Consider the following 20869-nt stretch of genomic DNA (forward strand, 5'->3'; position numbering starts at 1 on the left):
TTCTTTGATATTTATAGTGATTTGGGGGTGTCGATCACGGCACTGTACTTAGTTTTTGCCCATCACATCAGGATTTTGAAAAAAATGCGATGGACTTATTCAAAGTGGCCTTATTTTCAATATTTTCTAGTATAATATAAACAAGTTATTATACTCAAAACGTTATTATTTTAACCTATTAATATATTAGGTATGATTTAAACGCCATTTACACAAAATCAAGGAGACGTTTCTTTGTTATCATACATATTATCATACACTTTGGATATGGTTCGAAAATTAGTAAAATTCGAACCAAAAAGTATGCTATAAGGATCTAAAGAATTTGCAACTTGTTAATTTTAAAGAATTATTGTAATTTTATGCATCTAACAAATTATTTATAAGTAATGTTGGCAAACAACAGCTATTTTTCTTAAACGAGAAATTCTACAATTCGTTAAAAATTTAGAAAAACAATTTTAAACTTTATATAGTATACTTTTGGGTGCCTATTTTCCAACCCTAGATCCCCTAATTTCACAAAATCTGGACGTGATGAACAAAAGCGTATCCGAATTAGTTAAAAACACCCCTCAGGTTAACGTCACCAAAAATCATGTCGTCCTGTGTTATTAGTTCGCGTAAGGGAATTGGCAAGAACATTTGGGTGTGCATCCAGTTTCGCAGAATACTTTAGTTATTGACTACATATTTCAGATTTTACGCTAGGTATATTTAGATCATTTTGAATGCTGTCGTTCCGTATATACCACGGAGCCCCCGTGATTGATCTTAAAATCTTCGACTGCGCTCTTTGTATAATATCGACATTGCTGTCCATGGACCGAGCATGGATGATCCAATGTAGGCTACTCGCTTTCAGTTTAAGCTGTGACTGTTTTGCTTCGATGTGCTTGCGCCAAGTTAGCCTTCTGTCTAGGTGGATGCCAAGGTAAGGGACATCCACGGCTTGAGGAACTGGTACGTTGTTTAGCTTTAGAGCTGGACAGTTTCTTCTGTTAAGCGTAAATATAACATGTTTGGATTTCTGCTCATTGACCCGGATACGCCAGGTTGCTAGCCATTCATCTACCACCTCTAATTTCGCAGAGGCTTGTATTGGGCATTTGGATCTGCTGAGGATTGCCGTGTCATCGGCAAAAGTGGACGTTGTAACTCCTAAACTCGTTGGTAAGTCTGCAGTGTTCAGCAGGTAGAGCAATGGGCCGAGTACACTTCCTTGCGGTACACCAGCTTTGATTTGAAAATCAGCGGAGACGAAGCCATTACATCTTATAGCGAATTTCCTATTGTAAAGGTAAGATTCCATGAGTTTGTGGGTGTACTGTGGCAGTTTTTGCCGGATTTTGAACATCAGACCCTCCAGACAAACTCTATCGAAAGCCTGGGCAAAGTCGAGAAAGACAGCCTTTTAGTTCGAATGCTGTTCGTATTGCGGATGTTATGCGATTGACTTGTTCAATTGTACCATGTTTTTCGCGGAAGCCGAACTGGTGTGAAGGGATTGTGTTCTCCGATGCCAGAAATGAGTTTAGGCGGATCTGCAGGACCTTTTAAAAAAGCTTCGAAAGACATGGCAGCAAACTAATAGGCGTATAGGATGATAGCTGGGTTTTGTCCTTTCCCACTTTAGGAATCATGATGATAGTGGACCTTTTCCATGTTCTTGGGAAATAGCCAATTCATATTATAGCGTTGAATAGTTTGCAGATGTATTGTATGGCGATGATAGGGAGTTCTAGGATCATTTTCGGTGTGATTAGGTCATGGCCAGGGGCTTTTTTCGGCTTTATGTGGTTTTTAATAACTGCAGTGATCTCGTCCGTTTGGAGTTCCGAATACTCACTATCCGTTAATGTGCTCGAAGAGGGAAGTACAGATGAGTTTGATGTTGGATTTGGCTGGAAAACCATTTTAAGATGTGTGGCAAATACGGATGCCCTCGCTTCGTCACTGCGGGACCATCCACCGGTTGGACTCCTTATCGGTGAAATTCTCTCTGTAGGATCGCTTAAAGTTGGGTGGGCTTTCCACATAGGATGTTTAGTGCTGGTTGGACTGAGCTTTTCTATGTATTTCCTTTAAGCCCAGCTTTCCTCTTGTCTTAGGCGAAGGTTTACTACTGGTGAGCGAATAATCTGCCATTCTTTTCTTAGACGTCGTTTTTCCGTTACTTATTGTTCTATCCGCCGGTTCGTAAGCCTGTCAACAGGTTTAGTGTAAGAAGAGGCATGTGGAGTAGAAACTCTTGCTGCAGCTCCCATCATCGACTCAAGTGCAGAGACGCACATATCAATGTCCTCTGCAGCATCCAGTTTCGGCGAACAGTCAATGTGGGCACTCATGTACATTTTAAATTTAAGCCAATTTGTTTTGTTGTTTGTAAGCCTATATGGGCGATCAAGTACTTGAGGTCTTGTTAATAATGTGAATAGCACTGGAGAGTGATCGGAAGTTAAATCTAGCAGTGTTTCCGCAGTGATCCGATTACGTGGAATCCTCTTGGTTACTGCGAAATCAATCAAGTCAGGCACTTTCTGTGGATCTGTGGGCCAATAAGTAGGCCTACCCGGTGAGACGCAATCCATCTTATTGAGAGGGTTGACTATTGTGTTGTACAACTGCTTTCCTTTAGGATTTACCAGGCGAGATCCCTAGTGCGTATGTTTGGCGTTATAGTCCCCTGCTGCAATGAAGCGATCTCCGAGTGTGTTAAAGAAATCGTTAAATTCCTTTTCAGAGATTGAGAAGCGTGGTGGGCAGTACAGGGCAACCAATGTAGTGTTGCCGCAGCTGGTTTGGACGGTTATAGCAGTTGCTTGTAGGTGCTGTGTTTCAAATCTGTTGAGGAACGAGTGTTTTATACGGTTTTTGATTAGGATACCAGTCCCGCCATGAGCTTTTCCGTCTCGATGGTTCGTTGCATAGAAGGTATATTTTGGTATTTGAAAATTATTTTTTTAAGTTAAATGTGTTTCCGAAATCAGCAAAACGTCGATTTCACTTGAGTCTAGGAATAGTTGCAGTTCATTTTTGTGCTTGGAGATGCCGTTAGCATTCCAAAGACATAGACTTAGGGAAGCCATTATTTATTCTCGATGAGCTTCTGGATAAGCAGGTTTTGATTCCGCATCAGTTCGTGCATAGTGTTTTGCATGAACGTCATAAAAGTGGTCATGTTTTTATTAAGGGAGATCTAAACCACTTGGAGTTTGCTGGCCAAGCTCTGGTGGGCTAGGTTGCGGATTCTGTAGATGGTGAAGTGACGGGGTCTCTTTCGCGGGTTCCGTCTGTCCAGTTCGAAGCACACTAGCGCAGGATATACTAGGAGTGGTTGTAGCAGTCATGTTGGATGATCTAACAGCTTTGGCGATGAATACCTCTGGTGTAGTTTAGGAGGCGTTGAAGGTGATTTTTGGTCCAGCTGGGGGTTTGCGCCCGTTTAGGTGTGATTTAAGATCCTTGAAGACAGGACATCCTCTGTAGTTGGCCGTGTGGTTCCCTCCACAATTGCTCCACAATAGTCTTAGTGCGACGTTGTTTCTGTACTTGGTGCCAACACACACTGACCTAAGATTGCCATTGTTAGAGGTGTGGTTTTATTTCTGGCAGTTTTTACACTGCGGTGGTTGGTATCTCTTATGGGGCTCCTCTACGGTGATTCTTCTGTGCAATAGAAGCTGTAGGTTGTAGATTGGGTGCACTTCATTTGGCTTCGACCGCTTTGCATCTGGTTGGAGCTCGATTTTAAAGAGCGGCTGTGCGTCTTTATTCCTGTTGATGATGTTGACAACGGACTTGACCGCAAACCCTTTTTCGACCAACGCGTCTGCAATTTCTTCAGTAGGGACCGATGGCTCAATCCCCTTTAACACAACCTGGAGCCCTTTACTGCTTTTTAGTTGGTAGGTATAGAAGTTGATGTTAGCATTACGGAGGTACTTTTCGATGATGCGGAAGTTGTCCTCAATTCGGGTTTGACATTTAATTTCTTTAATGTTACCTATTGAGAGGGGGTACAAGAAAGTTATTTGCCCCTACTGTTTCTACTAGCTTCGAAATCAGGGCGCTGCAGTTGTCCCACGGATGTATAAAGGGGGTGGTCTAGCCGATTTAACTTTATCTACAACGCCGGTTTGATCGTCTTGCTGATGGCCAAGAATTTTAAAACGATTCCCGCTAAGGAGTGCTACTCGTTCATTTGGTCTTGTTGATCGGCAAGAATTTTAAAACGATTCTGTTTGGTTATTTTCGGCGTATTGCCACTTTTTTTCTTTTGCGGGCTTAGCTTCCGCTTAGTTATTTTAATATATCTATCCATTCCAGTTTGGAAGAAGAAGTCGTTGGGTTTACTATTGTGGCTGACTCTGGGCGACTTGTCGTTGACGGCTTGAGGGAGGTCAATACTTCTGCAGACGTTGCAGTAGTTGCTGTCAACGAGCTGACGGTGCTGGTCGGTGCAATCGGTGACCCAGTTATCGATATTGATGGAGAAGCACACTGCTCTCTCCACGGTAAGTTGCTGTTGATTGCTGAGTGGCTGGCACTTTCGGTGTTATTGCCTACGTTAGCATTCAGTGGGGTCGGCGACACCACCGAAAAGTACGCGTTGTTGCGTTGGACCGAGAGTCAACGCTCACGTTGTTGTTGTACAATTAGTTCTTGTAGCTGTTGCTGGTGGGGATTGAGAGAGCTTGGGCCCGAATTGGTGGACATGGCTTATGTAAAAATTACGCACTTTGTTGTTGCAACTTTATTGCTATTAGAGCAATCTAATAAATAGGCGTTTTTGAGGCGACTGAGAGCCCTACACAAATTTTTGCAAACGCGGTCTTTTTTTTTATACTCAATTTTTGCAGAGTGCATTAAAAAACACGTCTGTACACGGCGGCAGTTGAATTGTTAATGTAAAGGTAAGGGAATGAGTAAAGAAAAACCAGAGGGCATGGGCTAACTTCGACCGCGTCAAAGTTTGTATACCCTTGCAACTCTTTTGGTAACTCGTTCCTTACCTATAGCCATCAAAGTGAAAAAACGTTTTAGCTAAAAAGACTTATGTTTGCAAAAGAACGGCCTACAATCTTAGTATAGCATATAACGAAGATATTGATTAAAGTTGGAAAACACCACCGCTCGTTCCGATGGGAGCTATACGATATAGTTACCCGATCTTTATCAAATTCGGCACAGCCATTAGCAGATATATTAAACTAACAAATGTTTAATTTGAAAGCAATCGCTCAAAAGTAGCAAAGTTATTTCCTATCGGAGCTATATAGTCACCCGATCTTGATCAAATTTGGAACAGTCGTTTGGTTTTGTGTAATAAATTCATTCAATATTTAATTTCACAATAATAGCTCAGAAAACAACGAAGCTATTGAGAAAAGTCACTGTTCGTGACTTTGCCGTTTGTATTGGAGCTATATTGTATAGTGGTCCGATCCGGCTGAATCCGAGATATACAACCCCTGCAGTACATACAAGCCTACAAGTAATTTCAGCTCTGTAGCTCTTACGGTCTAGGTATGTACGCTTATCGAGTTTGTTTCAAATTTTTGCCACGCCCCTTTCCGCCTCCGCAATTTAAAAAAAGCGTTTATCGCAAAAACTATTCCAGCTAGAGACACCATATTTGGTATGTATATTTGCTTAGTAAATGCACACATTTTGTATGTATAAAAATTTTGCCACGCCCTTTTCCGCCCCCGTAATTTGCAAAACTTGATTATCTCCCGTATTTTTTTTACCTTATGCAATCAAATTTGGCACACTTAAATTTGATACTAATATCTAGCAATATACCAAATTTAATCAAAATCGGATAAAAAACAGTCGAGATATGTATATAAACGTTTTTCCATAAGGCCGGAGTTGGCCGTTGGCTGGTGGGGGCGCTAGGGTGCTCGTATGATTGAGTGAGCGAGATACTAAGATATGCTTGTAAGAAGCATGTGAAAATGCATTTGTTTAATAAAGTTGAAATTTTTGCTTTACTGGTGTATGGTATACCTAAGTCGGCAAGACGACTTACTTACTTCATTTATGTTATATTTCGAGTCCAATGTTATATTCCTTAAAATTTGTCCGAGATATACAACCCCTGCAGTACATACAAGCCTACAAGTAATTTCAGCTCTGTAGCTCTTACGGTCTAGGAGGAGTTTACGTTGATTCAGACGGGCGGACGGACGTGGATATATAAACTTGTCTCGTCATGCTGATCAAGAAAATATAGTCATATATCCGACTCCAATACCCAATAACATATAAATATTTCGCCCCCTAAAATTCATAACGTTAAAGTAAACATCCGTTTTTATAAACAATTGTCCCCCTCAAAACCAAAGCGTATGAACGCTAATCCATAAAATTAACATAAACAATTAAACACTTGAAATAAAAATTGTCCCCCTAACAACCAAAACCGTGAGAACGCTAACTCAGCAATTAAAATCGGACCAATCAAATCATCGAAATATCAATCACGTCACCAAAGGGCTCCCAAATTTAGCTTATAAATATAACCATAAGACATTTTTGTAACTAGTTCTAAGTTTTCATTCAAATAATAAAGTACGTTGCTTTTAACTCACAAAAAATATCTTTTTTTCCTTATTGGGAAAATTGGATATTTAATTGGCGCAGTCGGTAGGATTGGAAAAAAGTTATTCTAACCGTGTTACATATAGAATTGTTATCCGTGTGTTACATAGAATTGGTGAATAATCATTGTAGTGAACTGTTATTCTATCCGTGCGACGCGTAGAATTGTTATCCGTGCGTTACATATAATTAGTGAATAATCACTATAAAATTCCGATCCGACATCAAGAACTTACGGGTAGTGCTCAAAAGTCTACAACAGTGAAAAATATTTTCTGCCAACTGTGCGCGGAAATATCAACTGTGTGTTGCAACCAAAAAAAAAAAAAAAAAAAATATATTTACGCCAACTGTGCGCGAAAATATTAACTGTGTGTTACAACCATTCAATCCAATTGAGGAACAAAAACGCCAACTTGTGTGCGAACAAAAAACCAAAATCCAAAATAAAACATAACCAAAACCCAGAAAATTAACAAAACAAAACACCATAAAAAACCCAGAAGATCAACAAAACAAAACATCACTAAAACCCAGAAAAAAAAAACAAAACATCACTAAAACCCAGAAAAAAAAAAAAAAAAAAAACACCACTAAAACAAAAAAAAAAAGAAGAAATAAAATGGCTGTAGAACTCACCGAAGCCCACCTCAATCAAGCACTGTCTTCGTTAAGACAGGTGGCAAATTATGATGGAGCTCCAGAGAGTCTGACGTCATTCATAAGGAGGATAGATTTTATTATGCACCTATATCCAACCCATGATATAAGGCAACATAACATATTGTTCAGTGCAATCGAGATGCAGCTCACTGGAGAAGCACAACGGCTCTCACAAATTGGACAAGCCAACACCTGGCCGGAACTAAGGACACTCCTCATCAATGAATTAAAGACGCAGACGCCCTGTGAGGAACTTCTTCGACGCCTCTACAACACCAACTATGCAGGAAATCTTCGTAAGTTTGTAACAGAATTAGATGATAAGTCCTATATTATCACAAACAAATTAAGTCTAGAAAACGATGCAAATAACACCGCTCTTTATACAAATGCGTTAAATAACACTATAAAAGACGTAATAAACAAAAAATTACCCGATAGATTATAATCTAATCGATAATTATCGATTGATGATTCGTTATCAAGATGTCAATTACATTTTAAGATGCAATAAACTTTTTCATCAATATATTGTGGACATGTATGCTAAAGTCGAGAGCGAACGATTGAATTTCATCTGTCATAATCAAGCCAGAATGAGATCTGAAGTATACGTACATACATTTACGTGATGCACTATTGAATGATGTGGATGTACACGAAATTGGACGTTTCACGATATTACCATCGTCACATATCGGTAGCCCACGACATATGCACGAGTAAACCGAAGATGTCATGACATATGTTCGTCAATACGGCCGTCCAGATCTGTTCATCACATTTACTTGCAACCCTAAATGGACTGAAGTGTATGAATACTTAGTTAATGGTCAGGTGCCAACAGATCGACACGATTTAACAGCTCGCATATTCTACCAAAAATTGAAAAAATTAATGGATTTCATTGTCAAGCTTCGTGTGTTTGGAGAAGTGCGCTGCCATATGTATCAAATTGAATGGCAAAAAAGGGGTTTGCCGCACACTCACATTTTGATATGGTTGGTACGGAAGTTAACACCAGATGTGATTGATAGTAATATATCGGCCGAAATTCCAGATCCAAGCATCGATCCACAATTATTCGCTGTTGTCACTAAAAATATGATACACGGTCCCTGTGGTGAAATCAATCCAAATTCACCATGTATAATAGACGGCAAGTGCTCAAAACGATTTCCAAAGCAATTAATTGCTGAAACGATACACCGTAATGATGGATATCCATTATATCGTCGACGATCAGCACAAGATAATGGTAAAACAACTACTATTAAAATCAGAAACGAAGATTTTGAAGTTGATAATCGTTGGATAGTGCCGTATTCACCGCTGTTATCAAAAACTTTCAATGCCCACATAAATGTCGAATGCTGCAATAATACCAAGGATTCCATTGATATCAACTGACATGCCATTCGAATTGAAACGTCTTCAATTCCCAGTGCGTTTATCATTTGCAATGACGATAAATAAAGCGCAAGGACAAACCCTTCAAGTGTGTGGGGTAAATTTAGAAGAGCCGTGCTTTTCTCACGGACAATTATACGTGGCATGTTCCAGGGTGGGAGCACCAAATAATTTGTTTATTTATGCACCTGGAAACAAAACAAAATATATTGTATACTCAATAGTATTCAACTAAGTTAAGTGCGTAGCAAAAAATTTGAAAATTGCCACGTCGAACATTTAATGGATGAACTAAACATTTAATTCGCCAGCAAGTAAAAAAGGGGGCAGAGCAACGCTTGTCGGGCCAGCTAGTTTAAACTAAAATATTTAATATATGTATATACTTTTAAAAAAATAAAAGTGAAACAAACAAATGAATTATTAATTTGTTATCTTAAGATGCTATCATGCTTCAGGTCATTTGATCCAAATAAAAATAAATCCAAAGAAATAAAAAATAATTTATTTCTTTTCCTATATATTTTGGTTGCGCAGCGGCAACCGTCTTCAGGGCAACTACAATAAAATACAAGAACATTTAACAATTATGTGACATTTAACAATTTTGTAACATACATTATTTAACACGTCAGCACAGTTCGACGTGGAGTTAAGAACTAATGCTTGTCAAGAAAAAGTCTGTATATGTGAGCGCAGTTGTCGGTATCAGTCTTCAAGTTAAGTCGTGTGGCGCTCGGCGTATTGATGATATGTAGCATCTCCATGGTAAGCCTTTTGTTGTAGTGCCGCTCTTCATCTAATATTGTTGTCTCTTCGAAATTCGGTACATGGCCACTAGTTGCTCAGTGTGTAATTAGTGCTGTTTTTGGTGTGTCTGAATAATGTCTCATTTTATAGTCAGATTTGTGTTGGGAAATCCTAGTTTTTAATTTCGATTTGGTCGTCCCTGCGTATATCTTATTGCACGGTAAGTTTCCTTGTTCATTGCATGGAATTTTTTATATTATATTGCTTCTATTTGTCATCTCTATCTTGGATTTTCTTTTGTTGAATATATGTTTGAGGGTATTGTCAGGTTTATGTGCTATTTTTATTCCATCTTTGTCATAACAATCCGAATGTGATAGTCTTTCTGATAATTTGGGTACATAAGTGACTGATATGTAGGTTTTCTCATTCTTCAATGGGGGATTTATGTTTTTTGAATAATGTACTGATTACGTTATCCGGAAAATCGTTGTCCTTTAAAATATTTATTATTTCCATCTTCGTTTCTTCATGGTATATTTTATCCGAAATGTTTAGCATAGAGTCATAGAGTCAGCATGATCATAGAGTCCAAATACGCCAGTTTTCCATCGTCTTCTAGCTCCATAGTGAATTTTATATTCCTGTCAAATGAATTTACGGTGTCCAATGTTATATCGATGTCATCTTGGTGTATTATTGAAAAAATATCATGTACATATTTTGTCACTAATCTTGGTGGTCTGGTTAGTTTATCCATTGTAGTGTCCAGAAGATTTTCCATAGCGATGACCGCAAAGACAGGTGAGGCCGGAGATTCCATCGGCATTCCTTTTAATTGTATAAATGTTTGGTCCTTATAGGTTAAATATCTATTCTCTTGGATGCAGAATTTTACTATTTCCATAAATAAATCTTTTGGTATGTTTGTGTGTTCCTGTATTTTAGTCCATTTGTTCCTGATTGTGTCCAATGCTAAATCCGTTGGTATGCTTAGAAATAATGATACCACATCAAACGAAATTAATTGTTCATCGTCACAAATGTATGTATTATTTATGCGTTGTTTGAATTCAGTTGCATTTTTTATGCTATATTTCGAGTCCAATGTGTCCAAATACATTGCCGATGGACAGGAAATAGTTCAGACGATTAAGGAAAAAGAGAAACAAGAGGCAGCGCGTACTGATCATAGAGTCCAAATACGCCAGTTTTCCATTGTCTTCTAGCTCCATAGTGAATTTTATATTCCTGCCAAATGAATTTAGGGTGTCCAATGTTATATCGATGTCATCTTGGTGTATTATTGAAAAAATATTATCTACATATTTTGTCAATAATCGTGGTGGTCTGGTTAGTTTATCCATTGTAGTGTCCAGAAGATTTTCCATAGCGATGACCGCAAAGACAGGTGAGGCCGGAGATTCCATCGGCATTCCTTTTAATTGTATAAATGTTTGGTCCTTATAGGTTAAATATCTATTCTCTTGGATGCAGAATTTTACTATTTCCATAAATAAATCTTTTGGTATGTTTGTGTGTTCCTGTATTTTAGTCCATTTGTTCCTGATTGTGTCCAATGCTAAATCCGTTGGTATGCTTAGAAATAATGATACCACATCAAACGAAATTTATTGTTCATCGTCACAAATGTATGTATTATTTATGCGTTGTTTGAATTCAGTTGCATTTTTTATGCTATATTTCGAGTCCAATGTGTCCAAATACATTGCCGATGGACAGGAAATAGTGGACAAACTACATAAGATGGGGGTTATTTCAAAGATTGAAAAGAACAGAATGACGACAACTACGGCGATCTCTCTAAGAATATATGGACTACCAAAAATACACAAAGAAGGGACACCATTGAAACCAATTTGTTCGTCAATTGGCTCACCATCCTATGGACTTTGTAGATACATTACCCAAATTTTAAGGAATATAACATTGGACTCGAAATATAACATAAATAAAGTAAGTAAGTCGTCTTGCCGACTTAGGTATACCATACACCAGTAAAGCAAAAATTTCAACTTTATTAAACAAATGCATTTTCACATGCTTCTTACAAGCATATCTTAGTATCTCGCTCACTCAATCATACGAGCACCCTAGCGCCCCCACCAGCCAACGGCCAACTCCGGCCTTATGGAAAAACGTTTATATACATATCTCGACTGTTTTTTATCCGATTTTGATTAAATTTGGTATATTGCTAGATATTAGTATCAAATTTAAGTGTGCCAAATTTGATTGCATAAGGTAAAAAAAATACGGGAGATAATCAAGTTTTGCAAATTACGGGGGCGGAAAAGGGCGTGGCAAAATTTTTATACATACAAAATGTGTGCATTTACTAAGCAAATATACATACCAAATATGGTGTCTCTAGCTGGAATAGTTTTTGCGATAAACGCTTTTTTTAAATTGCGGAGGCGGAAAGGGGCGTGGCAAAAATTTGAAACAAACTCGATAAGCGTACATACTACACGAGACTGCATACCAAATTTGATGGCTCTAGCTCTTATAGTCTCCGAGATCTAGGTGTTCATACGGACTGACGGACGGACGGACGGACAGACGGACATGGCTAGATCGACTCGGTTGGTGATAGTGATGAAGAATATATATACTTTGTGGGGTCGGAGATGCTTCCTTCTGCCTATTACATACATTTTGGCGACTTTAATATACCATTTCACCCTATGGGTGTATGGTATAAAAATGCAACTGAATTCAAACAACGCATAAATAACACAAAAATACATTTGCGACGATGAACAATTAATTTACCAAAAGATTTATTTATGGAAATAGTAAAATTCTGCATCCAAGAGAATAGATATTTAACCTATAAGGACCAAACATTTATACAATTAAAAGGAATGCCGATGGAATCTCCGGCCTCACCTGTCTTTGCGGTCATCGCTATGGAAAATCTTCTGGACACTACAATGGATAAACTAACCAGACCACCAAGATTATTGACAAAATATGTAGATGATATTTTTTCAATAATACACCAAGATGACATCGATATAACATTGGACACCGTAAATTCATTTGACAGGAATATAAAATTTACTATGCAGCTAGAAGACGATGGAAAACTGGCGTATTTGGACTCTATGATCATGCTGACTCTATGACTCTATGCTAAACATTTCGGATAAAATATACCATAACGAAAAGAAGATGGAAATAATAAATATTTTAAAGGACAACGATGTTCCGGATAACGTAATCAGTACATTATTCAAAAAACATAAATCCCCCATTGAAGAATGAGAAAACCTACATATCAGTCACTTATGTACCCAAATTATCAGAAAGACTATCACATTCGGATTGTTATGACAAAGATGGAATAAAAATAGCACATAAACCTGACAATACCCTCAAACATATATTCAACAAAACAAAATCCAAGATAGAGATGACAAATAGAAGCAATATAATATAAAAAATTCCATGCAATGAACAAGGAAACTTACCGTGCAATAAGATATACACAGGGACGACCAAATCGAAATTAAAAACTAGGATTTCCCAACACAAATCTGACTATAAAATGAGACATTATTCAGACACACCAAAAACAGCACTAATTACACACTGTGCAACTAGTGGCCATGTACCGAATTTCGAAGAGACAACAATATTAGATGAAGAGCGGCACTACAACAAAAGGCTTACCATGGAGATGCTACATATCATCAATACGCCGAGCGCCACACGACTTAACTTGAAGACTGATACCGACAACTGCGCTCACATATACAGACTTTTTCTTGACAAGAATTAGTTCTTAACTCCACGTCGAACTGTGCTGACGTGTTAAATAATGTTTGTTACAAAATTGTTAAATGTCACATAATTGTTAAATGTTCTTGTATTTTATTGTAGTTGCCCTGAAGACTGTTGCCGCTGCACAACCGAAATAGATCGGAAAAGAAAACAAAAATAAAAACTACGTTTTATTTTTTTTTGCAACTAATGACCTGAAGCCTGATAGGATCTTAAGATAACAACCCAAAGTTCGCAAAAACTACCACAATTATTAATTTGTTTGTGACATCCTAGCACTACGATAATTGATTATTAATTTACTTAATACTACTACTAATGATTCCTACTATTTCCATAACTGTGGCCTAATATTTTTGTTGCTATTTCTTTTGTGAATGTGTTTTTGGGACCTTTTTAAAAATTTGTTTGAAAACGGAAAGAGCTATTAAGATTATGTTCTTTTATTGAATTGCGAACAAATTAAAATTAAATATTTTTTCTGGCTGCTCTAAGACCTCCAAAGTTAGCCAAAGAGAAGAAAAATGCTGAGGGCGTGCAGTAAAGAATTAAAGTGTAAGCCGGATTTCGATTTAGCATGGATTTAGTTCTGATCCTGATCACACTTAAAATTTTGAGATTAAAAAAATGTGTAGTCGAAAAGGCCAACATTTTATTGAGGCAAATAATATTCAAAACATGCATCCCTGCAATTTTACAGTACATATTTTCAAAGTCATCTTATTTATAAGATTTTTAAGCAACATAATTGACAAGATATTTATATTTAGTTGCCCGCTTGGCAATTTTACACGGTGTGATAAAAAAAAATAGTTTACTAAATGAATAATAATACCGTAGATGGCAAAATACAAAACAAAAAAAATAAACTATTTGAAATAAAGTTTGCTTTATGACTCACATGTATACCATTTTGTATCCTGTAAAAAGAGGGAAATCTATTCAAATTTAAAGTACTTGTCTTAACCCTCTAAGAGTACTTTCTAAAGTAAAGGCAGAAGTTAATTCGAATAATTTTTTTTTTAAGTAAATAGGGGGTGCTGAGCTTAAATATGAACTCAGAAAAAATATAGAAGCTTTCGTTTACCTGGAAGGTGAGAAAATGTAAATAAGTACCTCAAGGCACGCTTGGGGCTTTGAGGGTTTTACCCAAAACCCATTTAGTTTCCAAACAAAATGGAATTTTTTGTTAATTTTTGTTTTATTTTATATGATTAAATAATCTTATTTGTTGCTATGATACTCAGCAAAACAATTTTTGTTGGCCGAGCAGTATAAATGCAGTTTGCATTTTGTGCAAATGCACTGCGTTTGGGAAGTTTTGCAGTGCTTGCAGCTTCTTTTTCCCGTAATGCGATCCAACCACTCTGGAAAATGATTGAAATGGTCAAACCTCAAGTCCTTTATTGGGTGATTTGATTTTTGGCCTTGTTTGAGTTGTGGCTGCAATGGTCGTCGAGAAATTGGCGACAGCAAAGTCTGTGATGGCGACCGACTTAATCGCGCAGATAAAAATGAGGATGGTGAAGGTAAATTGTTCATGAGTGGACGACCTGGCAAGTTTTTTGACTGGTAGCCCACTAGACCCGCAGCAATCGATTCTCGGAAATTCGGAAGTTCAATGAATTTTTCGCTGCTCATGGTGTCCTTTTGGATTCGTCTATATAGGATGTAGGCGTTTGTTGTTGCCATATCTACTAAAATATCTACTATCTCTTAAAATTCGGGTTGCAGCATCCTGAGTTTTACTTTTTATATGGTATCGGCCCATAAGCCCATCCATCAGATCCACGCCTCCCATATGAGCGTTATATTCCCATATAACTTGTGGGCAGTCAATTTCTACAATGCGCTTCGACTTTTTGTCGTAACGAGCTGCCTTTGGTGTTCCTCCTTGAGTATTTGAACTTATAAACGGCTAAACGCCCACATAGGTCGATAATAAGCGAACGGCCTTGTTGTCTTTCCACAGTACGTTACTAACCTCCACTCCATATGAGGAACCAACGTACTCAACTAAAAAAAAAACCTCTTGGCTTTTCCTTAATGGCACTATCGTTTGGGAGCTTGCAGTTTGGTATCCGATTTACCCGAACCGTTCCCAAACTGTAAATCCCTTTTGCCCGAAGGTATACTATCAAAGGCAGCGATGTGTAAAATTTGTCAAAATATATTATATGATGTTTGAAACTTTCAACAGTTTTCGTCAAGCGTACAACTATGTTGGCTGGCGCACCGATATCAGGGTAACCAGGTAATATCGCATTATCTATTACTTATCTATCTATATACTTCAAATCGGTAGGCATATCCAAAAGAATCACATAGGACAAATAATTTAATACCCCACTTGTGTGGTTTATTGGGCACGTATTGCCGCAAATGGTGCTTCATTTTTGTGCTGCACATTTGTTCGTCAACGCATAATCGAGCTTGCTTAGGTACGGAGACAAATTTTTCATTCAAAATGTCAATAACTCTTCGCGTGCGAAATAGTGGATCGTTGCCAGGCTCACCCTTTTTGATTCGTTTACTCTCGTCACACAATGAGAAGTATTTCTTAATTGCTTCAAATTTGCTACGGGTCATACAGGGTTTTTTTTTTTTTTTTTTTTTTTGTATAGGGGGAAAGCATTGAAAGCCGAAAAGTGTGGGACTTGGTATCGACCTTGGTTAGGGGTCACCTCACCGCACTAAAACCTACCCTACTTCCGTATCCCTCTTGCGGAACCAACGTTGAAGTTATTACTTCATGAGGGGGAGATGGCATGAAAGCCTCATCTAGATACTCATCTAGAGTTTGAATTCTGGTTGCACTGACGTTCAGAGCGACGCAGGGAGTGTACGATCACCGCAGCTAGGTGGCTAACTGCGAGCCAATTGTTTTGCGAGCTAAGTAAGATATCCATCAAGTCATGGACTATGAATGGCCTCCCAATGCCTTGGCTTAGCTCTTCCCGTTCAGCAGTGAATCGCGGACAGACAAAAAAGACATGCTCTGCGTCCTCAATCGGCTTCGTACAATGTGTGCAGTAGGGGTCAGATTCGTGCTTAAATCTATGCAAATATGATTTAAAACACCCATGTCCCGTTAGGAGTTGCGTCAAATAAAAATCTGTTTGGCCACACTCACCCATTCCCGCACATTAGGTATAAGGCGGTTTGTCCAGCGTCCGTGGGAAGAATGGCGCCAGCGGTCCTGCCATGTGCGAATGGACACCTCTCTTTTTTGAGCTGCTGTACTGTTGCTACTGGCCTCTAGTGCAACAATATCAAGTGGCAACATGCCTGATATGGCCAAGGCAGCATCTTCGGGTACAGTTCGGAACGCACATATGACACGTAACGCACAGGCTCTGTATTGCGATCTGCAGGCGCGGCTGTATGACTGGATCGCCATCGCTGGAGCCCATATCTTTGCTGCATATAGGAGTACGGATCGTACCACTGTGGTGATGTGCCATCTGCTTTTCTGTCGGGGGCCACCGTGATTGGACATTATCCTTGCTAACGCTGATGGTGCCCTTGCTGCTTTGTCGGCTACATATTGCAGATGGTGATTATATGTTAGCCTATCCAATGATCTGCGTCCTTGGTGGCATGTCCAGACGAAGCACGTTCCACAGGGTTGGGCCAAGCACCGAACCTTGTGGGACTCCGCCTGTTATTTTATATTCCTGTTGCCCTCTGTCCGTTTCCTATATCAGGATCCGGTCTTCGAAATAACTGCAAATCATTGCAATCAGGTATTCTGGTGCAGCTAAGCGCTGTAGTGACTCAATTATGCACATCCAGCTCGCTGAGTTGAATGCGTTTCGGACATCCAGAGTGGTGATAAGTAAGTACTCTTTGCCTCCTCCTTTCCATCGCTGGCCATCTATGGCTTTTATGGCTATTTCGGTGACGGTATGTATCGCGGCGACCGTACGACGCTTCTTTCGGAAGCCAAACTGGTGCTCCGAAAGTCCATTCCGGGCGTCGATGTGGGCTTCTAGTCTGTTGCAGAACAGTGGCCTGTACGCTGAAGGTTCGTTCGTTTTCCCTCCTTTTGGGAGTAGTACCAGCCTCTGACTTTTCCATCTTGCTGGAAAGACTCCTTGGCACAGACAGGAGTTGAATACATCGGCCAGTTTCGAGGGCTGATTCATTGCGATGAGCTTGATGACACCAGCAGGAAATCCATCAGGGCCAGGCGATTTTTCTTTTGATTCGCTTGGCAGCCAGTACGATTTCTTCGTCACTAATAATATACCCGGGATTAGTCTCTTGTTGGGCTCCTGCAACTGGATGCTTCAATATCGGCCGCTCTGGGAATAGCGTTTTTACGATGTTTGCGAGCAGCACACCATCTGTGGGGGATGGGCTCATCGGTATCCGCGCAGAGCTTCTTCCAACAGTCAGCCTTTACTTTATGGCTCTGTTTAACAGTGCACGCCGCGTCTTATAAGCGTCCAGTAGCCTTTGGAACGAGGGACTACCTCTGGCCCGCTGCTGCTTGCGTCTGGCTTTAAGGCATTCCTTTCGCGCTTCTGCAATTTCATGGCTCCACCAATGCACTGGTTTGCGTGTGCTTCCACCTTGGCTCTTGCGAATCACCACTCTCGAATATTATTGCACTATGATCACTGTGCGTATATACGTCGGAGACTATCCATGTAGCATTCCGGGCCAGGCTCGTGCTTGCAAAAGTAACATCGATTATTGAGTTACGTCCTGCTCTGCTAAATGTTTGTGTGTTGCCGATATTCAGTAGACTCACGTTCAGAGAGGCGAAGGAGTCCAGCAGTATTCTTCCTCTTGCCGTGGTTTTGACGCTTCCCCACTCCATCGCCCATGCGTTAAAGTCGCCGGCAATGATCACTGGCGGTGATCTTCTGGCGTCGTCGGCTATACAGTCAATAATGTCATACAGGTTTGTATGGGTACAAATGCGTTTTGCCCCCAGTAACTATTCAAATTAGGGTAGCGATATATAGACATGTAAATTAAAATTCCTATATAGTAATGAATATCTTCCGTTTTTATCTTAAATTTGTTGGCAATATTGTCCTTTAAGGCTGCGCGCATTGTTTCCTCGACGATCATACTTATAATATCCGAGTTTAAAAAATAGCAAAATAGTTAAAACGGAGTTTTCAGATCAGTTATTTTGGATGGCAACGAAGAGTCGCCTTGAAAAGCAACACTGTTTATGTGCAATTGTATAGATTGCTGTCGCAACATAACTTTACTAAGTTCCTTTATAATTGATTCGATACCTATTCATAATTAAATTAATGAGTTGTATTACAAATCAAAGTAATGATTTGCTTACCAAGCCCATTAAAGCCACCAGAAGACGGTAAAGATACAGGTGTTGCTCCTTCAATAACTGGCAATGGTGATCGAGGCCTCTTACGTGTTTTTCGGTAAGGCTCATGGCTCTGCACAGTATTATCATTGTTTTCAATATTACTGCACATTAAGGATACAGTAGAGACATCATCTAATGCAGTGTTAAGTGCCTCTGCCACGTCTTCATCCTCGTAGTCACTCGAAATACTCGACATGTGCACATCCGACGGGACTGTTTCGAAAAACTCCAGCAGTTGTTCATCCGTCAAATCAGACCATTTATAGCGAGCTCTTAAAGAAGTGCAAGCAGTTGTGAAATAGCTGCTAGCAACAAATTTTGCCGTGGAGCCCTAAGAGTGCCTCAAGGCAGTTATCACTTTTACGATGCTACAATGCAGAACTTTAACATATTCGCACATATTAAACCTTATTTAAATAGAACATTAACTTACCTTTCACGAAAAAAAATATTGAGTTCAATTGGTTGTATAAATTCACTTTTATCAACACAGTAAAAGACAATGTGCAGCAGCTGAAATTTTTGGCGCGAAGTAACACATGATTCGATAATATGTTTATCAAAAGCACCGATAAAAGTTTCCGAGCGCTTTACAACATTGGCAGTGCTTTTTGGTAGTTATTTTTAAAAGTTCAACAATTTTTAAATTAACTAAAAGCTCTAATTATTAGTTATTTTTTTAAAATTAAAAATAAAATACGTGCCTAGAGGCACTCTTACGTCCCAGAGGGTTAAGTATAAAACTAATGTCATGTGTGTTTTTGGTAATCCAAATATATGTAAAAAATATCAAAAAAGCTAACATCGGCTATGCCGAAGTTTATATACCCTTTCAGTCCTTGGTAATAATAATTTTACATGTTCAAAATTTCTTTTCTGCAACTCAATTCATCAATATACAAACAAAACAATTTTACTCTCTATTTTACAACTATTTTACAATCACATAAGTAAATTTCATAGCATACTCCGATTTTTATGAAAATGTTTCTTCTAGTTCTTCTAGACCTATATGATATGGTGGTCCGATCCTGATGGTTTTCATACTTTATTTTTCCAGGGTAATAAAAAACCCCGAAAAAAAATTTCAGCCCGACAGCTCTTAAGACGGCTGAGTAAAACGCATTCGCACAGACGGACGGACCGACGAACGGACGGACAGACGGACATGGCTATATCAACTCAGATTCTCATGCTGATCAAGAATATATATACTTTATGGGGACGGAAACGTCTCCTTCTGTGCGTTACAAACATCTGACCAATTTTATAATACACTCTGCAAGGGTATAAAAAGCTCTATAATTACACAGGCCGATATGATTTTTGAAAACGTTAATTTGAGAGGTGCTCCTAACTAATTCGCTAATGATGATTCCAAATATGAACTCGGTTTTGCCAAAAGTTACTTTTTTATACATTTTTAATATATTTTAGAATATCTTGATTAAAAAAATATCAAAGAAGCTAACTTCGGCTATGCCGAAGTTTATATACCCTTGCAGTCCTTGGCAATAATATTTTTACTTTTCAAAATTTCTTTCCCTAAAACTTAATTCATCAATACACAAACAAAACATTATTCTTTGGGGACTCGTCCAGGATCGGTAAATGGTATGACTTATCCATCAATCATCAAATTGTTGCAGTCTGAGATCCGTTACTGTACATCAGTCATCAAATTGTTGTACAAAAAGACGTTAAATCAATGGGAAAAACTGTGAAATTCAACCAATTCTTGGAATTAGTCGCACACAGGAGAATGTGAGACAGCAGCAAACAAACGGAAAGAAAAAGCACACCGAGCGTCAACTAAAAATTTTTGGCGCCATGTCGTAATAAGAAAAAAGTGAAATCCACAAGAGCGACGGAGACGGCAACACGGCAACGAACCATAGAGACAATGACATTATCGTGCGAAGCTGAACGAGGCAGCAATAAGACGAAGACCTAAGAGAGTAGGCAACGAGGCACAAAGAGTGTGCAAAAACGAGCCATTGAGTGTGCGAACAAGACGAGAGAGCAACATTCACACCGACGGCGGCATCAACCCCAAAAGTGTGTGTGACGCGACGATCGAGTACAGAGGCGTACGCAGCAGTTTCGACTGACGAGAGGGACGGCAACTGATTTGATATATAAAAGCAAGTATTTTATAAAAAAAAGGCCATAACCGAAGGGTAAAACATTTCTCTAACAAAATAGATTGATATCCATTGAATTAACCCACTAACGTTAGCTTAAGATACATAAAATTTGTTATATGATTTGTTT

This window comes from Drosophila willistoni, unplaced genomic scaffold (genome assembly GCF_018902025.1).
Source record: "Drosophila willistoni isolate 14030-0811.24 unplaced genomic scaffold, UCI_dwil_1.1 Seg169, whole genome shotgun sequence".
NCBI lineage: Eukaryota > Metazoa > Arthropoda > Insecta > Diptera > Drosophilidae > Drosophila > Drosophila willistoni.